At 46.7% G+C, this 25,548-nt stretch overlaps 2 protein-coding genes across 2 annotated transcripts in view; both read right to left on the bottom strand.

The window, feature by feature from the left end:
- The window catches only part of RNF24 (ring finger protein 24), a 56,330-nt gene extending 43,004 nt beyond the window's left edge, over positions 1–13,326 (bottom strand). The window contains exon 1 of the mRNA XM_087935674.1: positions 13,204–13,326. The gene's annotated coding sequence lies outside the window, so the exon portion shown is untranslated. The remainder of the gene's footprint in view (positions 1–13,203) is intronic.
- The window catches only part of ADRA1D (adrenoceptor alpha 1D), a 288,706-nt gene that overhangs the window by 92,872 nt on the left and 170,286 nt on the right, over positions 1–25,548 (bottom strand). The window lies entirely within an intron of this gene.

Here is a 25,548-nt window from a genome sequence, read left to right as displayed (position 1 = left end):
CTGTTCTATTTAATACCTCTTCCAACAGATCTGTCTGTCTGTCTGTCTGTCTGTCTGTCTGTCTATCTATCTATCTATCTATCTATCTATCTATCTATCTATCTATCTATCTATCTATCTCTCTCTCTCCCCCCCTTCCCCCCTATATATATGTTATTCAGCTCTGTTCGGGCATTTTCCCATGTCATTATAGTTGTGCTTTTAAAGTTGTAGCAACGTTTCGGCAGAATCTCATCTGCCATCATCAGGCTTCTGTATTGTGTCCGTCTGTGAGTCAGACTTTCACAGCCATTTCTGTTTTAAATTTGGTGCTAGCCTACTGCTGTGCCAGAATGGCTTTTTCTTCATCCTGATTGGTTGGAAGTCTTGGTCTGTGTTTATTGGTCTGGGAGTTTGCTGTGTTCTGCTTGATTGGTGTTTTAAAATCTTCTGTCTTGTGGCTTTTTTTATAATATATATATATTAATTACACATGTATATGTATGTCTATCTATCCATCCATCCAATATGTATGTGTATGCGTATGTATGCATGTGTGTGTACACACATGCATATACACACATGCATAAACACACATGTACACACACACACGGTTGGTAGATCTAAGATCTAGGTGACAATTTCTAATGTTTGGCGACATAAAGATGTGTGGACTTCAACTCCCAGAATTCCCCGGGGCAGCATTGGGTTGATTTTTATCAGCTTGCGCATCTATTTGCAACCCGACTGATCTCGCCATCCCTTACATATATGAAAAGGGGAAAAATAATCTACGGGGTACACAATAGTGGAGTTAAAAATTCAAACCACTCTGTTTCCTCCCTAACGTTTCTTGGGTTCTCAGGGCAGGACAAAGCCGTCATGCGTTAACTTCTGAAAAGGACGTCAACACTCAACAACTAGGGGTGTGTCTGTGTGTGTGTGTGTGTGTGTGTGTGTGTGTGTGTGTGTGAAGTTCAAGGTCCCACCCGCTGACCAGAATGTTGAAACTCTGGAAAACAGTTCCCAGTTCCATGCTTTGTTGACACACCACTGACTTCAGTACTCAAGAGGAGGTCCTATGTCCTTGTTGAACCTTCAATCCACCCCAATGACCCATGGATTTGCCCAACGAAGGCTATGACCAAACATGGGAGAAAGGTCCAGGTGTCTGTGTCTATTTATTGCTTGTGTTTTTATTATTGTGCGCTATAAGATGGGCAACTATATAAAGCCCTTTTATAAATCAATAATATCTGAAGATCACTGGCCTGGGGAGAGGCGAGGTTTACCATACACAACAATAATTAAAATATACAGGTGGTCTTGGTTGTACAACATAATCGAACCCCAAATTTTCCACAGCCAAGCAAGGTACTTGTTCAGTGAGGTTTGCTGCATTTTGCAACCTTTTCTGCCACAGTTGTTAAATGAATCAATGCAGTTCCTAAAAGAGTCACATGATTGTTCCACATGCTGGCTGGGGGGTTCTGGGAGTTGAAGTCCACCAGTCTTTTCAAGTTGCCAAATTTGGAGGCTGAAAGTTTGGAGACTGAACTGTTAGTGATCTGCTTTGTCTAAAGCAGAAGTGAAGAATGATGACCCATTTATGACTTGTGGACTTCAACTCCCAAGATTCCTCAGCCAGCATGAGGAAACGATGATCCATTTATGACTTGTGGACTTCAACTCCCAGGATTCCTCAGCCGGCATGAGGGAACGATGGTCCATTTATGAACTGTGGACTTCAACTCCCAGGATTCCTCAGCTGCCATGAGGGAACGATGATCCATTTATGACTTGTGGACTTCAACTCCCAAGATTCCTCAGCCGGCATGAGGGAACGATGGTCCATTTATGACTTGTGGACTTCAACTCCCAGGATTCCTCAGCCAGCATGAGGAAACGATGATCCATTTATGACTTGTGGACTTCAACTCCCAGGATTCCTCAGCCGGCATGAAGGAACGATGGTCCATTTATGACTTGTGGACTTCAACTCCCAGGATTCCTGAGGCAGTAACAAGGCTGGCTCAGGAATTCAAGGGGGTTGAAGTCCACAAGTCCTAAAAGGGCCGCCATTCCCTACCCTGCTAGTCTAAGGTGTACTGTGGCTTCAAAGATGAATTCAACCTCTTTCCGGTTGAATTTTTCTCAACATGACAAGGAGGAAAAAACTCCCGGCCTCATAGGCCCCGTATTTTACTGTCAACTTTGATCTTAAGAAAACAATTAAATCCATATCATTCCTAGGGTTTGTAGCAGGAAGAGGGTATTGGAGAAGATTTCCTGATTTAATCTTTTGATTCGGCTTTGAGAAACGCACCGCAACAGATGCTTTTCCTCCAATCTTCTCCAGATGTTAGTCCTGGACCACCATATCTTCTCCAGCTGTACCATCTTCCGGCCAAACATGTTGAATGTTTGAAACTGATCCAGTTAACCCATTTAAATTTATTTTGCTTGTATATCCATATCTCATATAGTTACAGATAAAGTTACCACGGCACTGAAAAAAGGGACTTTTGGCCATTTTCAACACCTACGACCGTTGTGCAGCATCTCCACAGTTAACATGATACAAATTTAGATGCTTGGCAACTGGCTCGCATTTACGACAGCCGCAGTGCCCCGAGGTCTCGTGATCCCCTTTTGCGACCTTCCGACAAGCAAAGCCCATGGGGAAGCCAGATTCACTTAACGACTGTGTTACTAACTGTACAACGGCGGTGATTCACTTAACAACTGTGTCAAGAAAGGTCGTAAAATGGTGCAAAACTCGCTTGACAAATGTCTCGGTTAGCCACAGAAATCTGGGGCTCAATTGCGGCCCAAAATCGAGGGTTGTTGTTGTCTCATTGTTGTTGTCAAATTGGTTAGCCGTCCGTCTCATGGTGCAAAGGCGACTTGGCCCTCCCATTCTCTTTGCAAATAAAAACACCACTGGCCAACAAAACTCTTGCAATGCAAATCCCCAGAATGTGCTTTGTAACTAAACTTTCAATTCTGTCAAGAAGTCAAGAGGTCAGGGTTAATCTTTAATGCAACAGCAAACCAGCAATGGTAGTTTTTCTCATCTGTCAGGTAATAAATTAAGCCCACTGCAAAACCTCATTTGAAAAAGGAAGATGTCAAAAGCTATTTGGAAGAGAAGAAGCAGGACTGTAATGTTCTACAGATAACCCTCTCCTTACCAGTTCATTTAGTGACTGTTCAAAGTTACAATGGCGCTGGAAAAGAGGGGCTCCCCCCATTTTTCATACTTATGACTGTTGCATATCGATCCCCTTTTGCGTCCTTCTGACAAGCAAAGTCGATGGGGAAGCCAGATCCACTTAACAACCATGTTGCTAATTGAACAACTGCAAAGGGTTCACTGAACAGCTGCAGCAAGGCAGGTCGTAAAATGAGGAAAAACTCACTTAACAACTGTCTAGAACAGAGGTCTCCAAACTTGGCAAGTTTTAAGACTTGTGGACTTCAACTCCCAGAATTCAACTCCCAGTTGAAGTCCACAAGTCTTAAAGTTGCCGAGTTTGGGGACCCCTGGTCTAGAGTAATAATTGAGAGCAAACCCCACTCCTTCTAGCACTGATGATGTTACCTAGTTGGGTAACCAAGTATCTGCAAGAAAACAACCAAGCAGAGAGATCCCCAAGGACCCCTCAATGATGTAACCCATTAGTTCTAGAAAATAAAGTTATAGTAAGTATAGAGAGATGGATAAGTAGGGCCTGGAAAAAGCAATGATGTACTCTCACCTTGTCTACTTCTCTAGTAGAATCCTGGATCCTATATATATATTAAGATCTATTTTGAATGAGATCTGGACTTCAAGCCAACCTGGGAACTTTTCCCAAGAGTTTGAGGGCTACCATATCTAAGCTCAGATATCTAGATCAGGTTTGTTTTAAAGCTGTTTTTTTCACAGAAGTCCATTAAAGGAAAAATACAGCCCATTTTCCATCCGTTAGATCTTTGATCCTGATTCCAGAATTAATTTAAACGAAAAAGTTTCTATAGCCTGAATAGCATTTGAGAGCCAGTTGATCCAGATGATCTCTATAGCAGAGGTCCCCAAACTTGGCCACTTGGACCAACTCTCAGCTTTGCTGGCTGAGGAATTCTGGGAGTTGAAGTCCACAAGTCTTAAAGTGGCCAAGTTTAGGGACCCCTGCTCTAGAAGTCTGGATCTGTGAGATTTCTAGATCTTTTCGTTGCCATCTAGTGACTGTTTACCAACTCTCTGATCTAGATCCCCGGTGCAGAAAGTGGCCATTTCTGAAAAAAATGTGGAATATAATTCAATGGTAGAGATACCTCAGGATGGACTCAAAATTGCACGATCCAGAAAGGGCTCCACCATGGGGACCAGCTGTACAACAGAAACTGGACGAGATCACAATCTAAAGGGCACGTGCACACACACTGGAGAAGCCAACGAAGATCACATTGGAGACGAACTGTCTTCCCTGCAACTCAGCATTCCTAAAAGATTAGACTCCAACATCAAAGACTTAAGATTCCAGAAACCGAGAACAGGATGAGGCCCAACATCAGCCATGCTGGCAGGAGATGAAATGCAATCATTAGAATAAGACAGTTGCAGCTTTAGTAGGAGTACAAAGTTATATGAGCAGGCCTGGTGATAAATATTCTACTCAATCCTGAAGCCAAAGCTACTGTCCGTCCGTCCATGCATGCATCCAATATGTCTATTATCTATTACTCATCTATCAATCCATCCCTCCATCCATCCGTTATTTATCATCTATCGTGGAAATAAGGAGAACTTTTCAGACAGTGAGAGCCATCGAACGATGGAACAGAAGTTGCTTTTGGAAGTTATGGGAACTTCATCACTTGAGACTTTCAAGAAGAGACTGGACTGCCATTTGTCCAGAAATGGTGTAGGGTCTCCTGCTTGGGCGGGGGTGGGTGGGTTTTGGACTAGATGACCTATAAGGTCCCTTCCAATTCTGTTAATCTGTTAATATCTATGTCTCATGTATTTATCCTCTATCTAGCTATCCATCCATAATAAAGGTATCCATCTATGGCCATATCCATATCTATATCCATTCATTTATCATCTATCCATCCAATGTCTATTATTCACAATCTATCCATCATCAATCCATGTATCATCCATAATCAATCTATCATGTGTGAATTCTTTATGTACCTATCATCTATCAATCAATTATTAGCTAGCTATTCATCCATCCGTCTTCTCTGTATCCATCTCTGTGTCCATCCATTTATTCATCTATTTATCATCCATCCATATGCCTATGCCTATTATCTATTACACATCTATCCCTCCCTCCCTTATCTGTTTCATCTATTTATCATCTATCTAGGAATAGCAATGGCACTTAAGGCTTATATTCCACTTCGCAGTGTTTTAGACCGCCTCTCTAAGCGGTTTACAGAGTCAGCCATCTTGCCCCCAACAATCTGGGTCCTCATTTAACCGACCTCGGAAGGACGGAAGGCTGTATCAACCTTGAGCTGGTGAGACTCAAACTGTTGGCAATCGGCAGTCAGCAGAACTAGCCAGCAATATTGCATTCTAACCATCGTGACACCACGGCTCTTATCTAATTAGCTATCCATCCATAATCTCTGTATCCATCTATGCATCCACCCATCTCTCTTCTATCCATTGTCTGTCCATCCATATCATATGTCTATGTCTATTATCTATTACTCAACATACAGACATCCCCTATGTATCATCCATCATCTATCAATTATATATCATCTAGCTAGCTATTCATCCATCTATCATCTAGGTATCCATTCATCCATCTGTCCAACTATCTACATCTATCATCCATCCACCTACCCACATTGAGTTTCTTCCTGCACGCAACCATCTTATGAGGAAGAGCGGGCTGACAGTGGCTGGCCCCAAGTTGAGGGGAGACAAGTCCCCCCCATCCTTTAACCCAGGGGTCTCCAAACTTGGCCCCTTCAAGATTTGTTGACTTCAATTCCCAGAATTCCTCAGCCAGCAAAGCCAAGTTTGTAGGCTTTACGGTTCTGGAGATTTTGTGATGATGCGCGAGTGGTATTATGCTTTTATATAGAGAGATTTTGCCATGTTCAGGTAGCGTATGTTGGAGTGGTGACCCTTTGAGGGTTGTATGCAATGAAATTTCATTTTAATATAGGCCTATTAGTGTACATTCAAAGTGACAATAAAGTTATTTTATTCTATTATTGTTTCTGCTATCAGGGAAGAGAAGCGGGCCCTCTCTAAAAAGGCATGCGAGACCCATATCCAGTTATGTGAACTGCACGTACTGGGAAGAAGACGGTGAAATATTATTAAGTCCTGCCAGAATTGGGATATGAAGTTTTTGGCAAGCAGTTAGTTCCCTTCAAAATCATTCTTCCAAGTAAAATTTCCCCGTCCAACAAAGACTTTCCTCCCTTGCCATTTCTTTCTAGGAAGACAATTAAAGCTATTTTGTTCCAGCTTTCTTCCTCCCACAAACTTCAGTTCACTGTTGCAAATTTGGGCCCTTTGGAGCTATGGAACAGGTAGTCCCCGGCTTACGATTCACTTAGTGACCACTCAAAGTTAAGGCACTGAAAAAAGCGACCTCTTTACTCTTATGACCGCCACCGCATCCCCAGGGTTGAAAATTCAGGCGGCTTTGAGTATTTAATGCTACACTGATTAACGGCAGCAAGAGTAACTTATGCAGAGAATTGGAAAAATGATAACATGCCACGAGAGGAAGATGTGATAAGAAAAATACTAGTGTGCGCCAAGATGGAATAAGTTGACCATGGAGATAAAGGAAAGAGAGGAAACGGATTATTCGACGTGGAATGTACTGTATGATTGGCTAAATAATATAGTCAAATTAGAGAAGATAATAAGATAAGGTAAACGATATAGTGGACAAAGATAGATTAAGCAAACATAGATAAGTGTATAGTTAAGATTTATGTAAAAGTATGTATATTGTCACAAAAGCATTGTAATGAATGGAAATGATGTTGCATATAAGAAAAATTGTTCAATAAAAATTATTTTTAAAAAAAAGAAAATTCAGGCTTTTGGCCACCGACTTGCAGTTATGACGGTAACAATGTCACGCGATCCCCTTCTGCAACTTTCCGGCAGGCAAAGTCAACGGGGAAGCCAGATTCGCCTTCACTGCCATGTCGCTAACGGAACATCCGCGGCTATTCACTTAACAACGGTGACAAGGATACGTCGTAACGCGAGGCCGAGCTCCCCGAACCAATGTCTGGCTGGGCCCCGGAAACATTTGGCTCCATTGCGGGTCATTAAGTTGAGGCCCCCACCCTGTACTACAAGTCCCATGTTTCACAACCCCCTCAGAGGAAATCCTGAGACCGGAAACCTAAAATATCTGGGTAACCCTCTGCGGAGGCGGCCTTAGAAGGCCAGGACAAAAGGCGGCGAGGCCCGGCATGAGTGTTTCGCCGACTAAAAATCAGCAGGAAGGTTTTCCCCAGGTTTGAGAGAGAACATAATGAAAATGGCGGTGTAAGCAGTAGGATAAGCTTCATTCTTTTGTCTTTTTTTTTAACAAAAAACATCCCCCCGAATTGATCCCTGCTGCCGAGGCAGAATATTCTGGCAGCGGTCATGCCATCCATACAGTTCTTCCCTGCCGCGAAATGGAATCATTCGTCCAGCCATAAAAAGATTGTCCATCCCTGCAATCGGCTCCGATGAATCTCTGGTTACACCTAACTGGGAATAAAAGCAGCTTGTCTGACGCAGGGGTCTCCGACCTTGGCCGCTTTTAAGACTTGTGGACTTCAACTCCCAGAATCCCTGGGCCATAGTTCTCCATGCTGGCTCAGGAATCCTGGGAGTTGAAGTCCAGAGATCATAAAAGGGCCCCCGTTTCCCACCCCTAAGAATTAGGGCTGAAGGGATTCTGTCACCCTACAGCAACTAATACGGCGCCTGCATTTCTGCGTTTCTGTCCTGGCCACGTTTTACAGAGGCACCATTGGGACCATTGTAACAAACGGCATCCCTGTTTGGTTTGGTGGCAACAGCGTCTCGGATAGAAAGTCCCTACAGAGAGTGGTGAGGACAGCGGAGAAGATTATAGGAAGCTCACTTTATTGGAAGCTCGCTTCCTGTCATTTCTGGGAGCTGAAGTCCACAAGTCTTAAAGTGGCCAAGGTTGAGACCCCTGGTCTGATGCATCTGAAGAGGGGCAGAAGCCAGATCCTTATCGCTTAGGAAATTCTATGGGTAGTCCTTGACTTACGACCCACAAGCGAGCCCGAAGTTTCTGGCTTAAACAAGACAGCGGTTAAGTGAATTCCCATTTTATGACCTTTCTTGCCACCATTGTTAAGTAAATCACTGCATAACCCGGTTGTTAAGTGGAATCTGGCTTCCCCGTTGACTTTGCTGGTCAGGAGGTCGCAAAAGGGGATCACGGGACCACAGCAGCGGTCGTAAGTATGAACCGGTGGCCAAGCGTCTGAATTTTGATCACATGACCATGGACAGGCGGCAAAGATTGCAACTTTGAAAAAACGATTGTAAGTCACCTGCTTTGGTGCCACTGTAACTTCGAACAGTCACTAAATGAACTACTGTACTTCGAGGACTACCTGTTTAGTTATATGAAGGACTAGCTCAATACCTGTGCTTCGCTATGAAACTATGTGTGGGGCTTAGTTTGGGGGGGAGGAAAATAAGTGTGGGGGAAATTCTGCTGAAAGAGTATTTGCTGTGTGAGCAAGAAGGAGACAGCAAGGAGCCTGGGTGTGGCCTAGCTCAACTGTTCTGTACTAAAGCAGCTTGATGCTGTGAAACTAAAACTCCTCTGCCTGTGTTTTGCATTTGGAAGAGATTTCTTTTCAGGTGGGGAGGGGGAGTAGAACTCCTTAGCATCAGAGGAGGAGGATGATGATAATAATATAGGAAATACTAATAGCTCTGATGGTCATTTCAAAAAATCCTTTCTGAGTGAGCACCTAGACGCCAAGAGAAAAGACGTGGCAAATTTCAAGTTTGTAGGCTTTATGGTTCTGGAGATTTTGTGATGATACATGAGTGGTATTTCGCTTTTATATAGAGAGAGATTTCCTATTGTTAGGATACAACACCACTACTCTGGATAGCTGGTTTCTCAGACGTTTACTTTATCAATACTCCCTTTGAATGAGTGTCTCTTTTGAAGAAAAGTAAATTTACGGAGCAGTCCAGAGGTGGGGAAGAAGTTTGAAAATTAACTCACCCAGCCCTGTTAAAAGAGCTACATGTCGACTCAGTATACCGCTTATTAATGTTTAATTTCAACAAAACATCAAGTTCTCAACAGGTGCAGAAAACATCCTATAAATGAGGCAGGAGAAAGGGGTGTGAGGTAAACTCCCTACAGGGATGACAACAGGAAGAGAAGAGGAAGGGAAGAAAAGGGAAGGGAAGGGAAAAGAGAAGGGAAAAGGAAGAAAAGAGAAGAGAGAAGGGGAAGGAAAGAGAAGGAAAAAGAAAGGAAGAAAAGAGAGAAAGGGAAGAAAAGGGAAGGGAAGAGAAAAAATAAAGAGAAGAGAAGGAGAGAGAGGAAGGGAAGGGAAGAGAAAAGAGACGGGAAAAGAAAGGAAGAAAAGAGAAGGGAAGAGGGGAAGGGAAGGGAAAAGAAAGGAAGAAAAGAGAAGGAAAGAGGGGAGGGGAAGGGAAAAGAAAGGAAGAGGAGGAAGGGAAGAAAAGGGAAGGGAAGAGAAAAGAGAAGGGAAAAGAAAGGAAGAAAAGAGAGAAAGGGAAGAAAAGGGAAGGGAAGAGAAAAAATAAAGAGAAGAGAAGGAGAGAGAGGAAGGGAAGGGAAGAGGACAAGAGAAAGGGGGAAGGGAGGAGAAAAGGAAGGAAGGGAAGAGAAAAGACGACAACTCTTTCAGGAATATACTATTCCGGCATAATTATGCCACCAATAAATAAATGACATGCACCAAAGGATCATCTTGGAAAAGATAAACAAAGTTGCTTTGGCATAAATAAATAAGTAAAACAAGACATGTAAAATCTTGGGAAAGATCAAATAAATTTACCGGGACAGAGCTGTTCCAAGCCTTCTCTTTGGAGAACAGCCTTACGAAGGAGAAAGCCGCAGAAGAAGCAAACCCGAAGAAGAAGACCCGGACACAGAGAAGGAGGGCGGCCTGGCAATGCAGCTCCAAGAAGCCCCCTGTTTTTTTATTTAAAATAAATGAATAAATCTCAGATCCTAAAGCTCCCTTCTGCATTGAGCAGGGATCTTTCACGAGGCGAGGCAACCTCCCGAGATGTTCTTGCGGGTTGCTAAGCACAGTTTGTGCACGATTTCGGAGAGGAGAAGAGACGAAAGGCAGGAAAGGGCATCGCGCCATTGCCGAATCGTGCCAAGGGTTCCTTTTACCCATCCACACACCCGCCACACACACACACACACACAAAGTGCTAAAGGGTCCTCGATAGTTGCACAGGGAAGACCAGGGAGCCAACTCAAGGAGCGAGTGGACCCCACTACCAGTTGTTCTGCTCTCCTCCAGCTGCAATTTCAAAATTCCCTCTCTCCGCCTGGCCTATGGATTCATTTCTTTCTTTTTTTCTTTCTTTCATTCTTTCTTTCTTTTTCCTTCCTTCTTTCTCTTTTTCCCTTCCTTCTTTCTCTTTGCTTTTTCTCTTTCTTCTTTTTCTTCCTTCTCTTTTCCTTTCCTTCCTTCCTTCCTTCTTTTCCCCTCCCTTCCTTCCCTTCCTTTTTCTTTCTTTCTTTCCTTCTTTCTTTTTCTCTTTTTCCTTCCTTCCTACTCTTTCTTTTTTCCCCTCCCTCCCTTCCCTTCCCCTTTCATTTTTCCTTTCTTTCTTCTTCTTTTCTTCCTTCTCTTTTCCTTTTCCTTTCCTTTTTCATTCCTTCCTTCTTTTCCCCTCCCTTCCTTTTTTTTTTCTTTCCTTCCTTCTTTCTTTTTCTCTTTTCCTTTCTTTTTCCTTCCTTCCTACTCTTTCTTTTTCTCCTCCCTCCCTTCCCTTCCCCTTTCATTTTTCCTTTCATTTTTCCTTTCTTTTTTCTTTTTCTTCCTTCTCTTTTCCTTTTCCTTTCCTTTTTCCTTCATTCCTTCTTTTCCCTCCCTTCCTTCCCTTCCTCTTTTTTTCTTTCCTTCCTTCCTTTTTCTCCTTCCCTTTCTTTTTCTCTTTCTTCCTTTTCTTTTTCTCTTTTCCTTTCTTTTTCCTTCCTTCCTTCTCTTTCTTTTTCCCTCCCCCTTCCTCTTTCAATTTTCCTTCTCTTTCTTTCTTTTTCCTTCTCGTTCTTTCTCTTTCTCTCCTCCTCTGCTTCCTCCCTCCCTCCCCCCTTTCCTCTCTGCAAGAGAAGCGGATGCTTTCCTGCCACGCCAATGCCCGGCCTCCTCCTCCTCCTCCTCGGTGTCCAGACACACAAGGGAGCCTTCACGCTTGACTCCCTTTTTGCTCAACGCCAGGAAAAAATCTTTGCGTGGCAAAAGCCTTTTTTTTTTTCCTTCCTCCCGCAGGTTTTGAAAGAGGAGAGGCTGGGTGGTCTCCTTCAAGCCCTTTCGAAGCCCAGATGGGAGAGAGAGAGAGAGAGAGAGCAGGGACCCTCCTTGGGACTCAAGTGGGGAGGGGGAGAAATAAATTGTCTTTGAGTTGCTTTCTCACTCTAGAAGCCAGATCAATACAAACTGGAGCTGAACGGACAGCACGCTCGGACACCGGCCAAATCAAATAGCAAGGACTGAATTAGAAATTAGGACAGTACCACGGGGAGTTGCCCTCATCCTCCCACCCTCCCTCCCTCCCTCCCACCCCCCAGGCAAGGAAGGGGGGAAGACAGCCCAGCCCTTACAAAATGTCCCAGCCGACAAAAACAGTGGAGAGCCATTAAAATAAAAGGCAGCTGGACACCTTTTCGACGAAGCTCTCCGCTTGCCTTTTCCAGCTTCAGGGATTAACCCCCGCCCCCCACTTCACCCCAGACAGACAGACAGACCTGGTTGGAAGGATGCAACCCCCCACTGCTCTGGAATGAAGGACACACAAACATACACACACACACACACACACACAAGGTTTTCCTAGCCGGATTCCCAGACGCAAGCCCAGGATTTGGACACCGAGAGCAGGTGCCAATGCGGCTAGGATGGCACCCGATCATTGCAATTCAAGAGAAAGGAAGGTTTTTCTGTCTCCCCACCACCCTCCAAATCGGGGGAGGGGGAAATCAGTAGGGTGGGGGTTCCCCCAATTCCAAGAGAAGATCCAGAGACACCATCACCCCCCCATTTCCTCTAATTTCTCCCAAGAAGCAAAGTCAAGACTGTTTTGGGGGATTCGTGGACAGCTTCGCCTCCCCACTTCTTGCAAGGGGGGGCTCAGCCTCGATGTGGTGGGGGGCACAGGAAAGAATCCAGTTTATGAATTCCTGGAGGCAAATCCTGTGCCCCCCTCCTTGCCCCATCTTGACAGCTGAAGGGGCCTGTGCATGATGGGGGGGGGCATCTTCGCCTAGATCTTCCCCTCCTCCCGTGCCAAGCTGGAAGGGAAGCCAGTTTGGCACCTTTCCTTCCTTGCAATTGCCAAAACGCCCTATAGAGTTGCCAAGACCAGCCCCCAAAATTGCTAGGAGATCTCCCCCCACCCAATTCCCCTTACCCCAAAGGCAGATCTCCCCCTCTGGGGTAAAGGGGGGAATGAAGGAGCAGCGATTTCTTTCCACCTTCTTTTAACCAGCCCCCAATCAAAACTATCTTCAGCTTGGCCCCCTCCCCAGCACCCGACGGGACTACAACTCCCACCTCCCCCTGCAAGAAGCCCCCTTTTCCCCCTCCTCCCCATTTGACCCTCTTCTCCAGCCATGCAATCCAGAGGAAGGAAAAAAAAAAAAGAGGGTAGGGGCTGGAAACAACGGCACCCCGGCCGCGGATGATGGGCATTGCAGTCCATGCTTAACCAGAAAGGCTGGAAGCCGCCGCAACCGAGTCTGGACGCCCCCCACCAACTCCCACCGCCCCCATCCGCCACTCACCCCCGTTTTCCCCGCAAGTCGAAGAAGGGCTGGGCAATGAATCGAGGCAGCCTTGGCAGTTTTGCACCCGTGCACCGAAGGGTCCCCCCCTGCAATGAAGCAAGCGGGGCTGGGCGCAAAGGGTGTCCTGCCCGCCCCCCCCCGTCCTCCCCCCCCAAAGGAAAACCGGGGAGCCGCCGGAGGGACTCCTTACCTTGCAGAAGATGCTCCAGCCTCCTGCGCCGGCGGAAGAGCACTGAGGCGCCGCAAACGTTCCAATGCCGCTTTACAGCGCTCGGCGCTCGGACGCCGCCGACTCCAGACCGACAGTGGGGGGGGGGGGGAGGGGGGAAGGGGCCCGGATGTAGATCGCTCCGCCCCCGCCCTTGTTCTGACCCGCCCTCGACTCCGGCCGGAGACGGGCAAGCCGGCGGCCTCGTCCTCTTCACTGCGCAGGCGCCACTTTTCCCTTTGCTCTGAGGGAATCGAAATTAGGGGTTGTTTCTTACTTTTAGTTTAAACTGCCCTCATCCCAATTCACCCCAAAAGTCGGATTTTTTTCCCCCCCCCCACGCATTTTGGGAACGCGTTTTATTTGAAGGAGTAAATGCCCTGAACCCGGTGCCCTCCCAACAGAGCAGGAGGGCGTCCGGTTGGGGAACCCGCCTAGGCTGCTTCTGTGAGAGAGGCAATAATAAACCTTTTCAAATGCAGGTGTTTCTCCCTGCAGCGATGGGTGTGCAGTGCCTGCCCTCCAGGAGGTTTGCAATTCAGTAAAGGAAAGCAAAACCACATCGCTTCCATAAAACTCACTGAGCCCAGAATTAAAAACTTGCCTCTGTAATTAAGCAACCCTTTAATTATCATCATGCTGGCCCTAGAAGCCAGGAGGTGGTGAGTTCTAGTTCTGCCTTAGGCAGGAAAGCCAGCAGAATGATTTTGGGCCAAGGACCAGGAGGCAGTGAGTTCTAGTGCTGCTTTAGATACGAAAGCTGGCTGGGTGGCCTTGGGCCAGTCCTTCCCTCTCCACCCAATCTACCTCAAAGGGTTGTTGTGGAGAAAATAAGTAGGATTTGTTTGCCACATTGCATTATTTATAAAAATCATAAAGGCGGAAGATGAGAAAGAGAGATAAACATGGATGAGATAGATAAATGATAGAGACATGATAGATAAACATGATGAGATAGAGAGATAAACAGATGGATGAGATAGAGGAAAACAGATGGATGAGATAGAGGAAAACAGATGAGATAGAGATAAAACAGATGGATGTGATAGATAGATAGATAGATAGATAGACAGATAGATAGATAGATAGATAGACTCACAGACGAACACAATACAGAAGCCTGATGATGGCAGATGAGATTCTGCCGAAACGTTGCTACAACTTTAAAAGCACAACTACAATGACGAGGGAAAATACCCGAACAAAGCTGAATACCATACATAGATAGATATATATAGATAAACATGAGATAGATAGATAGACATTTGTGATGACCCGGAGTCTCTCAAAATAACCCCAAACCCAAAACGTACATTAAAGTCTGGTAAGGCCTTCAACTTAACTTCACTCTTTTATTAGGCACAGTGTAAAGTCACAAAAGTAAATAATGAGGCAAAAGAAAATCGAAACAAACTGCACTGACGAGAGCTCTGAAGCAAGCCAAGAGAATTAATCATTCCATTTTAGTCAACATATCCACCACCACCAAAATGGTTGTGGCACCATTCGATGATGGTAACTCAATGATATAATCCAATGAAACTGCCCCCCACGGTCGTTCTGGAGTGGGCAAGGGCTGCAAGAGACCGGGGGTACACCAGGAGCATACTTGGCTTGGCGACAGATCCCACAGGACGCCAAATATCCCGACACATCATGTTTAAATCTCAGCCACCAAAATGTCCTAGAGATGAGGCGCAGTGTTTTGAACACCCCAAAGTGTCCTGCTGCTGGACTATCATGACATTGACGTAGGATAAGGCCACGAAGAGGACCTCCAGGCACGTAAATGCAATCACGGAACTTCAACAGGTCCCCAATATACGCCCAAGGAGTCTTTTGTCTCCCATTCTCATTCAATTCTCGACGTCGAGCTGCCACAAATGGGTCCTGCCACTGCACCTCCTGAATCCTCACTCAGAGGTCCACAGGTTCCTTGGTGGTCGCAAACTGCTCCAACGGAATCACCGTCCGGGGCAAGATTTTATCCTCCCTTCGGGTATACTCGGGCTTCTGAGATAGGGCATCGGCGCGTTGATTCCCTCCACTTGGAACATAGATCTGCCAGAAATCAAATCGAGCAAAGAATAAGGACCATCTCACCTGACGCTGGTTCAATATCTGAGCTGTATGTAGGTGTTCCAAATTGCGATGATCCGTCCGAACCTCGATTTGGTGATGAGCCCCCTCCAGCTGGGGCATTGGTTAATCCAAAAGGCATCACGTTATACTCAAAATGCCCGTACCTTGTCCGGAAAGCTGTTTTCCACTCGTCCCCTGCATGAATGCGAACCAGATTGTAGGCCGCACGCAAGTCCAACTTCGTAAAGATCTTTGCTTGACAAAGTCGCTCAATCAGTTCAGGGATGAGGGGAAGCGGGTACCGATTCCTCACTGTGATTGCGTTCAACCTGAGGTAATCACAACACAAACGTAGCTCTCCTGATTTCTTTTTTACAAAAAGCACCGGTGCAGCCGATGGGGAGGTAGAAGGCTGGATAAACTGTTTCCGGAGGTTCTTGTCAATAAAATCCTGCAACGTGGCCAACTATGGTTCCGACAGGGAATATATCCGACCCACCAGCAATTTTGCATCGGGCAACAAGTTGATTGGACAATCATACACCCAATGCGGAGGCAACTGATCCGCCTCCTTCTCCCCAAACACATCAGCAAAGTCCACCGACTCTGCAGGTAGACCCAGGTCCACAGGGGTAGCCACACTCACTGCACAGGAGCTCAAGCAATGGTTGGCACACTTCCTATCAAGGAACTGCACACTCCAGACGACCGGACAATCTGTGGATCATGGGCCTGTAACCACTCCAAACCCAGCACCACTGTAAAATGAGGCACTGCAGTAACGTAGAACATGGTTTCCTCCACATGCTGCCCAATATGCATGCAAAGGGGTTTGGTTGCAGCAACCACAGGTCCCGAACAAAGGGGCCGACCATCAATCGTCTCTATCATTACTTGCAGGGACACCTGTTGCTGAGGAGTGAACCACTGCTCTACAAAATGAGCATCCATGAAATTGGCTGTGGCCCCTGAGTCGACCAAGGCTTGGATCTCCACCACTCCCACACCAGGCATGAAGACACTTGCTGTCAGCACAAGATGCTTCACCAGTAACAATTGTGGTGGAGATGTCAAAGGTGGCAAGGATGGCAAGATTGGTGAAGATGGTGGGCCTAAGGACTTTACACCCCAACCTACAGACCCCCGTAGGCCGAGCGACACTCATTTCCCGCCACCACAGGCGTCACCGCTGTGGATGTCTTAGCAGGACACTTGGCCGCAAAATGGCCTCAATTGCTACAATAGAGGCATCAACCATCGCAACGACGTCTATCCTTTTCTACTTGAGTCAGGCGAGGGTGGCCAATCCCCAACTGCATGGGTTCCTCCAAAGGCACTTCCACCAAGGGTGCCGTCTTGCTGGAAACAGATACAGCCTCGGTCTGTCATCTCACCCATCGCTGCAAAAGTCTAGCATCAGTATGAAGACACAGATGCACGAGCTCCTGAAGAGGGCATTCAGTGCGCGCTAACTCATCCAGGAGCTCCGATGACAAACCCTCCTGGAACTGGTCTAATAGCGCTGCCTCATTCCATTGTACATCCTGAAAAACCACCCGAAAACTAGCAATATAATCCATGAGTGAGCCACGCCCCTGCTCCAACTCTCTCAAATGTCTGTTTGCTGTTTGGCTTCGAACAGGGTCCTTAAACATGGCCTGAAACTGATAGCAAAACTCGGCGTAATTGTCCAACACCTGGTTGAGCGGGGTCAGCAGAGGCGTCACCCAACGTGCTACGCAGAGCCTGACAACAACTAATCAAAAACCCCATCTTATCCCGGTCAGTGGGAACGTCCTCAGGCCGAAGGCTCATATAAAGCTGGCACTGCCCAAAAAATGCTGGAAATTGGGCCAGCGAACCATCAAATTTATCTGGCACTGCCACTGGGCGTTTTCGGCGTGGCCGGGCAGCTTGCATTTCTGCCACATAGATAGATAGACAGACAGACAGACAGACAGACAGACAGACAGATAGATGGATGGATGGATAGATGGATAGATGGATAGACGGATAGACGGATAGACGGATAGACGGATGGATGGATGGATAGATAGATAGATAGATGGATAGAGATAAAGATAGATAGATAAATAGATAAATAGACAGACAGACAGACAGACAGACAGACAGACAGACAGATAGATAGATAGATAGATAGAGATAGATAGATAGATAGATAGATGGATAAATAGATAGATAGACAGACAGACAGACAGACAGATAGACAGACAGACGGACGGACGGACGGACGGACGGACGGACGGATGGATGGATGGATGGATGGATAGATAGATAGATGGATAGATGGATAGACGGATGGATGGATGGATAGATAGATAGATAGATAGATAGATAGATAGATAGATAGATAGATAGATAGATAGATATGATCGAGATAAACATGAGATATAGATAGATAAACAGATGGATGAGACATACATGAGATAGATAGACATGATATAGAAAGATAAACATGATGAGAGAGAGAGAGAGAGAGAGAGACTAATTGATCTAAAATTCAGCAGCCCATCTACTAAATTTGAAGCACTAGCTATTTCTTGCCTACAACCTTTATACTGCAGCTTCAACGATTCCCCCCAGCCGCCTCTGCTCAGATCAATCCAGACCCTCTTTTTAAACGGAGCCACAAAAACTGGGCAAAAGGGAGGAAGGAAGGAAAAATACAGCAACTCTAGCAATCTGCAAGTTCCCCAAGGAGACCTACATCTCACTTTGCCTGTCTATTTTCTCAGGAACAAGTTGTGCTGCCTTATAACAGAGCATGTTCCCACTTTTTTTTTGTGTTTTGGAGAACTGTCTGGTGTGTGTGTGTGTGTGTGTGTGTGTGTGTATGTCTCTGTGTAGGAGATTTTCAGTGCCAGTCAATCTTTCTGTCTCTTCGCATCTTTGTTTCAGACGAACTTTTGGACTTCAGCCTTTACCTGCAATGAACCCTAAACCCAACTGGCTGTTCCGGAACAGAAGCCGCTCGCTGCCTCTTCTCAGTAGCTTCCTGTTTAAAATGGTAACTCTTTTAATATTATCAAGCTGTAATTCCCTGGAACAGATAATCAGAGTTGGAAGGGACCTTGTAGGTCATCTAGTCCAACCCCCCGCCCAAGCAGGAGACCCTACACCAAATGGCAGTCTAATCTCTTCTTGAAAGTCTCAAGTGATGAAGCTCCCACAACTTCCGAGGGCAACTTCTGTTCCATGGGTTGATTGTTCTCCCTGTCAGAAAATGTCTCCTTATTTCCAGGTTGAATCTCTCCTTGTTCAGTTTCCATCCATTCTTCCTTGCCTGGCCTTCAGTTAATTTAGAAAATAGCTTGACCCCCTCCTCCTCTCTGTTACAGCCCCTCAAATATTGTCTCCCCTGGTCCTTCTCTTCCCAAGACTAGCCGGGCCCAGTTCCTGTAACTGTCCGTCATATGTTTTAGCTTCCAATCATCCCCTCATCATTTATAAATGACAAACTTATGGTAGTTAGAATAAAGTGTTTCCCGCAAGATAAAACGGGAAAGTGGCACACCTTGCCCTAAACCACAATATTGCTAGCCACAACAGACCGCACAATATAACCCCAAGACAAGCAAGCCATCTTAATTTAGAGCAACGTCTAGAACCACCCAACGTTTCATGACTTTATAATAGCTCAATCAGTGACGCAGGTAGTCCTCGACTTAACGGCCACATTTGAGCCCAGCATTTCTGTTAACCTCAGTGAGACGTTTGCTAAGTGGGCTTTGTCCCTTTTTACGACCTTCCTTCCCAGGGTGGTTAAGTGAATCGTTGCAATGGTTTAAGTTAGTTACATAAATGTTAAATCCACCTGGCTCACCCTCCCTTGACTTACTTGGTCAGAAGGTCGCAAAAAGGGACCATGTGAACAGTCATAAATATGAGTCCGTTGCCAAGGCGACTTCAATCACGTGACCACGGGGATACCGCAATGGTCATAAGTGAAAAATGATCCTAAGTAGGGGTGAAATTCAGCCGGTTCAGACCGGTTCAGACTGGTAGTTGAACCGACCAGCTAGCCCCGTACCTCAACTCCCAGAAGTCTCCACGGGGCCCATTTTGGATGCAGGTAAGTGCAGGGTCTGGGCGGAGGCTCTGGGAGGGGCCTGTTGTCAGGTTTCCAAGTGATGAAACCCATTTAAAAAGAAAAGAGCAAAGTCCATCTTCCAAAACGATTCCTTTTATGTGGGAAAACACCAAATTGGCAAAGTCTGTTATCATTCCGGATCTGACACAACCCAAAATTACACCACATAATATTGGAACTTAGACCCCCAAAAGTCACAGCCCCCCAAAGGTTATTTACTTTAATAGAAGTAAATTAACATTTGCCTGGTGTCCTCAATCTCTACCTCCAGGTCTCAGCAGGGTCAGCTTTCATTCCCACGGGAAGGAGAACCATCTAGCCTAAACAACTCTCTCTATTTCCGCTCCTTCCACCTTAGGAATGTGGCAACCCCAAAATCCTTCCCCCCCCCCCATGACCCACAAAGAGAAAGAAAGAAGAGGAATATATAATTAGGTTAAATAAAATGGCTACGCATAAGTCAATTTCGGACTTGACACCTGTTTCCGGCTTCTGGAGGGCCTTCAGAGCCCGGGGGAGGCCATTTTCACCCCACTCCCAGAGGCTTGAGGGAAGCCTCCAGATTCTGGGGAAGGTGAAACTTCCGGTAGGCCACGTCTACCCAGCACCCGGGCATCAAACCACTGCTTGGATTTTTAAATCCTACCCCTGGTCCCGAGTCCCTTTTTTCAGTGCCGTTGTAACTTTGAACAGTCAGTAAGTGAGCTGTTGTACGTCAGGGACTACCTGTGGCAATATAAAGCTATGGACCTAGATTGGCTCCTAGAATGGTTTGTAAGTTATAATTTGTGGCTTAGTAAAGTTAGTCTTCAGTTTACAACTAAAATGGCGGCGCAATGTATGTGGCTAAGGAAGGCGGTTGTTGACTCAATTGCATCAGATTTTAGAGCCCTCTGCTGTGGTTGTTAAGTAATTCACTGCCGTTGTTAAGTGAATCAGGCTTCCGCACTGAGTTATTTTTATATGGACGGTGCAATATCGATTTTGGTACATTTATATTCCCTGGTGATTTGTAAGACCCATAACGTACAGTTCAAACATCCGTAATTTCATTATTGAATTTTTTTCCGCAAATGTTTAACAGACAGAAGCTGTACTCTTAAGTAAACTTTCTTTTTCCATGCTCAATTCACGGAAATGTGAGCAACCAACACACGGGGAACAGGCTAAGCACTGTTTATTCATTGAAAACAGGATCAGTGAATGGAAAAAACAAACAGATTGATTAGGAGAGAGTCAACCTAGCAAATGATTCAGGCAAAAGAGCTCGTTTTGCAAGCCCAGGTAGTCCCACAACGTGGAAAACGATCGTGTCATGTTTTTTTTCCAGTGCCTTGTAACTTTGACTGATCATTAACATGTTATTTGGAGTCCTTGGAAAGAGAGAAGGGGAAGGAGAGGCAGAGAGATAAAGGGACAGGAGGGAAGGAGAGAAGGAAAGGGGAGGAAGGAGAGGGAGGAGACAGGACAAAAGGAGAGGGAGGAAGGGAGAAAGAGAAAGGGAGGAAGCGGGAGGGAGAGAGGGAAGGAGAAAGGAAAATAAGGGAGGAAAGAGAGACAGAGAAAGAGAAGGAAGGAAGGAGAAAGGAAAGAAGGAGACAGGAAGAAATGAAGGAAGGACGTGAAAGAAGAAAGGGACAAGGAAGAAAGGGAGGAAGGAGGGAGGGAGGGAGGAAGAAAAAAAGGAAGGAGACAGGAAGAAAGGAAAGGAAGGGAGGAAGGAGAGATAAAGGGAAGAAGAGGGAGGAAGAGAGGGAGGGAGGGTGAGAGAAAGAGGAGGGAAGGAAGGAGACGGGAAGAAAGGAAAGGGAGGAAAGAGACCGAAAAAAAGAAGGAAGGAAGGAGAAAGGAAAGAAGAAGACAGGAAAAAATGAAGGAAAGAAGGAAGGAAGGAGAGGGAGAAAGGAGAGAAAGGGAGAAGGAGGGAGGGAGGGAGGAAGGAAAAAAGGAAGGAGATAGGAAGAAAGGAAAGGAAGGGAGGAAGGAGAGATACATAAAGGGAGGAAGAGGGAGGAAGGGAGGGTGAGAGGAGAGAGGAGAAGGAAGGAGAGAGGAAGAAAGGAAAGGGAGGAAGAGAGACAGAAAAGAGAAAGAAGGAAGGAAGAGAGAGGAAAGAAGGAGAGAGAGAGGAAAGGAAAGAAAGGAAAGGCCTGGGCCTCCCCCCCGTCCCCGTCTGTTGCTGTGGTGCCTCTGAGGCCATCTGGACCGGGAACATCCCAGTGTCCTCATCATGGGGGCCTTCCCCGTTCCCAGCCCTCCCCCTCCCTCCCTCCCTCCCTCCCTCTGCCAGAAAGGGCAGGTTGTCCAGGGGCTTAACTGGATCACAGGGAAAGGATTAACGGGCGGTTCAATCTGCTGCCCTTGAGAGCTGACCCGGCCCGGCCCGGCCTCACCCCGCAGCCCCCGCAGGGAGCGGGAAAAGCGGCTTCTCTGGACGCCTCCGGAGACGATGCGGAACGGGGCCCTGGGGCCCAGGAACGGTGGGTGGCCCCTCAAGAGCCTCCTGGGGACCCACCTGGAGGCCGAGGTGGGCAGCCAGAGCAGCTCCGGGGAGGGGCAACCACCTGCCCCCTTCCTTCCTTTCCACTTTTTCCCCTTCCCTCCATCCTTCCCTTGCTCCTTTTCCTTCCTTCTCCCTTCCTCTCCTCCCTCCTTCCTTTCTTCCCCGTCTCCTTCTTTCCATTCTCCTCCCTCCCTCTTCCCTTTACCTTCCTTATACCTTTTCTCCTTCCGTCCATCCTTCCCTAGCTCCTTTTCCTCCCTCCCTCCCTTCTCCCTCTCTCTCTCCTCCTTCCCTTCTTCCTATCTCCTTCCTTCTTTCCATTCTTCTTCCTCCGTCCCTCCCTCCTTCATCCCTTTACCTTCCTTCCTCTTCACTTTTTTTCCTTCCATCCCTCCTTCCCTCACTCCTTTTCCTTCCTTCCTGTCTCCTTCTTTCCTTTCTCCATTCTTCTTTCCTCTTCCTTTTACCTTCCTTCTTCCCTCTCCAATTCATTTTCCTTCCTTTCCTCCGTTTCCTTTCTTTCTTCTTCTCCACTTTCTCCTTCCCTCCCTCCCTCCCTATATTCCTTCCTTCCTTCTCCCTTTCTCGCTCCTTCCTGTCTCCTTGTTTCCTTTCTCCATCCTTCCTTCCTTTTCCCTTTACCTTCCTTCTTTTCCAACTTTTTCCTACCTTCCCTCCCTCCCTCTATTGCTTCTTCCCTTCCTTCTCCCTTTCTCACTCCTTCCTCCTTTTTCCTTTCTTCCTGTCTCCTTGTTTCCTTTCTCCATCCTTCCTTCCTTTTCCCTTTACCTTCTTTCCTCTCCAACTTTTTCTTTCCTTCCTTCCTTCCTTCCTTCCTTCCTTCCTTCCTTCCTTCCTTCCCTTCCTCCTTTCCTTCCTTCCTTTTTTCCACTTCCTCATTTTTTCCTTCCTTCCTTCCTTCCCTTCCTTCCTTCCTTTCTCTCCACTTCCTCCTTTTCCTTCCTTCCTTTCTCTCCACTTCCTCCTTCCTTCCTTTCCCTTTCTCTCCACTTCCTCCTTTTCCTTCCTTCCTTCCTTCCTTCCTTCCTTCCTTCCTTCCTTCCTTCCTTCCTTCCTTCCTTCCTTCCTTCCTTCCTTCCTTCCTTCCTTCCTTCCTCCTTTTCCTTCCTTCCTTTCCACTCTGTCCTCCCCTCCCTCCCTCCCTGTTCCTCTTGAAGGCACCCCCAAATATCCCCTTCATTCCCCGTGTCCAGCCCTGCCCTCGATCGATGCTTCCGCCAAAACTCTCCCTCATTTTCCGTTACCGGCTGAATTCTAACGTTCGGTTCCCACGGGCCAAAGCCAAGGGGCTTCAGCTGGTTTCTCGCATGAGCGGTACGGCTCTCTCTCCCTTTAAATCCAGCCTTTCCGCCCAGAAAATGGTCTCCATATTTCCCTGGGCCTTTTTTTCTTCTTCTGGGGAAAGGAGTGTGCCTTGGTTACGCATCATCCTCTGCCCCCCCCAGCCCCCAACTGGGAAACACTGGGAAAGTCAAACTTTCCCCTCTGATCTGCGGTCCCATTTAATCTGGCCAAGCAGCGCTTGACGTCAATGGAAATAATCCAGTCTGGGTCCAAAATGGTCTCCTTTAAGTGCCGCGTTGGGTTTGCCTGTTCACTTATTTTGGAGAGCGGGGAAAAAAAGCACATAAGCCAAAAATTAATACCAAGTTTAATGCTAGACCAACTGTCGTATCGGCCGATACGATCCCAAAAGACGCGAGGCAGTGACTGGTTTTAGCTCTTTTTATTTAGGTTTTAAAATCTGCCGCCGGCTGGGTTATGCGGCGGCTTATATTGAACTGGCGCCGGGCGCCGCGGCCAATGACAGCCGTTCGAATCGCCCGCGATCGGCTCGGCCAATCGCGGTCGATTCCGAACGGCCAATCAGTGCCATGCGCTCGACCGATCCGGTTGCTGTGCGCTTTGTCCAATCAGGATTGCAGGATTACAAGAATGCTAATGTCCATACAAAACACCAACAACTTAGCTGTACAAAACAACAACACTCCAATGAAGGAACTATCAGTTCAGACAAACAGTTAACAACAGAACTACTAAGAAGATACCCAAATTCCCATCAATAGTGAAAAGGAAGCCCCTTGTATATAAAGAGAGAGCAAACCCCACTCTCTGGTAGCACTGATGACGTCCCTTAGTTGGGTCACGAAATGTCTCCGAGAAAACCACCAAGCTCAGGGAGCGCCAAGCGTTCTCGGATGTTGATACCCAAGAGCGGACCTTTCCCACCTGTGGACTTCAACTCCCAGAATTCCCGAGTCAGCATCCCATAAGTCCTTGGTTAGCTCCCGATGCTTCCTCCTCTCTTTTACTCTGCTCTAGCACTGATGAGGTTACCTAGTTGGGTCATGAAACGTCTGCAAGAAAGCAGCTGAGCTCAGAGAGCACCCAGGACCCCACAGTCCTTTTCCTCCTCTTCCTCCTTCCTCCTCCTCCCCCCCCTCCTCCTTTCCACAAATCTCACTCCCTTCTAGCACTGATGACGTTACCTAGTTGGGTCATGAAACGTCTGCAAGAAAACAGCCAAGCTCAGAGAGCACCAAGGACCCCACAGTCCTCTCCTCCTCCTCCTCCTCCTCCTCCTCCTCCTCCTCCTCCTTATACACCACTTCCTTCTAGCACTGATGTTGTTACCTAGCTGGGTCATGAAACATTTGCCAGGACACAAGCAAGCTCAAAAAGGAACCCATAATCCTCTTCCTCCTCCTCCTCTTCCTCCTCCCCCCACCCCATCCCATTTCCTTCTAGCACTGATGATGTTACCTAAATGGGTTACGAAACATCTGCCTAATAAGCCCATCCAGCTCAGAGTGCACCAAGGACCCCCACAAAAAAATATACAGCGCACTGGACATAAAGTTTCTTGCAAAAAGTTGGGTCCAAAATGGAACGAAGGGGTTTATTCAAGTTTCTAGTCTTTTTGCAATATTCCAGGGAACGGGCCCGATAGGATTGGACTGGTTCCTTGATTTGCAGAGCAGTTCCAGGATCCTGTCCCCTCTGCTGATAAGAGCTTAAACCCTTCTAGCCAGGATTAGGTGACCCAGGTTCTGGAGGTCAAAGGGGCTGAAAAGCCCAGGATGCTATTTCTCCAGGCGTCAATGCAGCACTCATGACAAAGGAAAGAGCATCTGCTTCAGGCTGATATCTCCCTTCGATTTGCCATTCTTTTATTGGCCTTGGTGGTCGCTCTTTATTTTTATTTATTTATTTGTTTATCTGCCTCCCGCTTTTATTCCTTTTGCAAATGACTCCAGCTCGGTGTAACATTTCCAATATACCTTCCTCCTCCTATTTGCCCCACAACAACAACCCTGTGAGGTGGGGTGGGGGGGGCTGAGAGAGCGGGTCCAAAGTCGCCCAGCTGGCTTTCATGCCTAAGGCAGGACTAGAACTCCCCATCACCTGAGGATTGTCCCAAAGTCACCCAGCCGGCTTTCACGCCTAAGGTGGGGCTAAAATCACCCAGCTTAAGGTGGTACTAGAACTCACCGTCTCCTGGTGATTGTCCTAAAGTCACCCAGCTGACTTTCACGCATAAGGCAGGACTAGAACTCATTGTCACCTGATGATTGGCTCACAGTCACCCAACCAGCTTTCATGCCTAAGG

This window comes from Pseudonaja textilis, chromosome 6 (genome assembly GCF_049901715.1).
Source record: "Pseudonaja textilis isolate UNSWEBS1 chromosome 6, rPseTex1.2, whole genome shotgun sequence".
Lineage (NCBI taxonomy): Eukaryota > Metazoa > Chordata > Lepidosauria > Squamata > Elapidae > Pseudonaja > Pseudonaja textilis.
Note: the sequence above shows the minus strand (reverse complement) of the source record. Positions and strands in the feature narration are given on the sequence as shown.